At 41.6% G+C, this 476-nt stretch overlaps 1 pseudogene; it reads right to left on the reverse strand.

Annotated features, from left to right (window-relative positions):
* Positions 1 to 476, reverse strand: part of LOC107584630 (alanine--glyoxylate aminotransferase 2, mitochondrial-like) — a 5,080-nt pseudogene that overhangs the window by 3,484 nt on the left and 1,120 nt on the right.

Consider the following 476-nt stretch of genomic DNA (forward strand, 5'->3'; position numbering starts at 1 on the left):
TTCATTTCAGACTGCAAAGCAACAAAATGTGATTATTTTAAAGGGCCACTGCATATTGGACAGGTAAAAGCAATGTTACTGTGCCTGATGAGAGGCAGTTTCCATCATTAAAGCTCCACGCACAGACAAATGCACTGCCAGATGTCTTTGTGTAATCAAGACATTAGTTCAGGTGGATCGAAATGTCGTTACTCAACACGATCCTTCAGCTGACAACTAAATGCACTGTTGCTATTGTAAGGTGGAGAGGTTGTACTTATGGATTCTTACTGACATTTGGCAGAAATATTGGTTATGCCGAGTTCACACTACAGTTCACAGCCCATGAAAGAGCAAGATACAAGGTAGCGAGAAGTTCAGGGAGGAGTTATCTCCTTATTACTTCTCATATGGGTTTGGTTGTGAAACGTAGTTTGCGGACCAGACAAAGTTGTCGGCAATTCTTCCTATTGTAAAGTCATGCAGTGTGTAACCTC

This window comes from Sinocyclocheilus grahami, unplaced genomic scaffold (genome assembly GCF_001515645.1).
Source record: "Sinocyclocheilus grahami isolate Dianchi unplaced genomic scaffold, SAMN03320097.WGS_v1.1 scaffold61.1, whole genome shotgun sequence".
NCBI classification, from domain to species: Eukaryota; Metazoa; Chordata; class Actinopteri; order Cypriniformes; family Cyprinidae; genus Sinocyclocheilus; species Sinocyclocheilus grahami.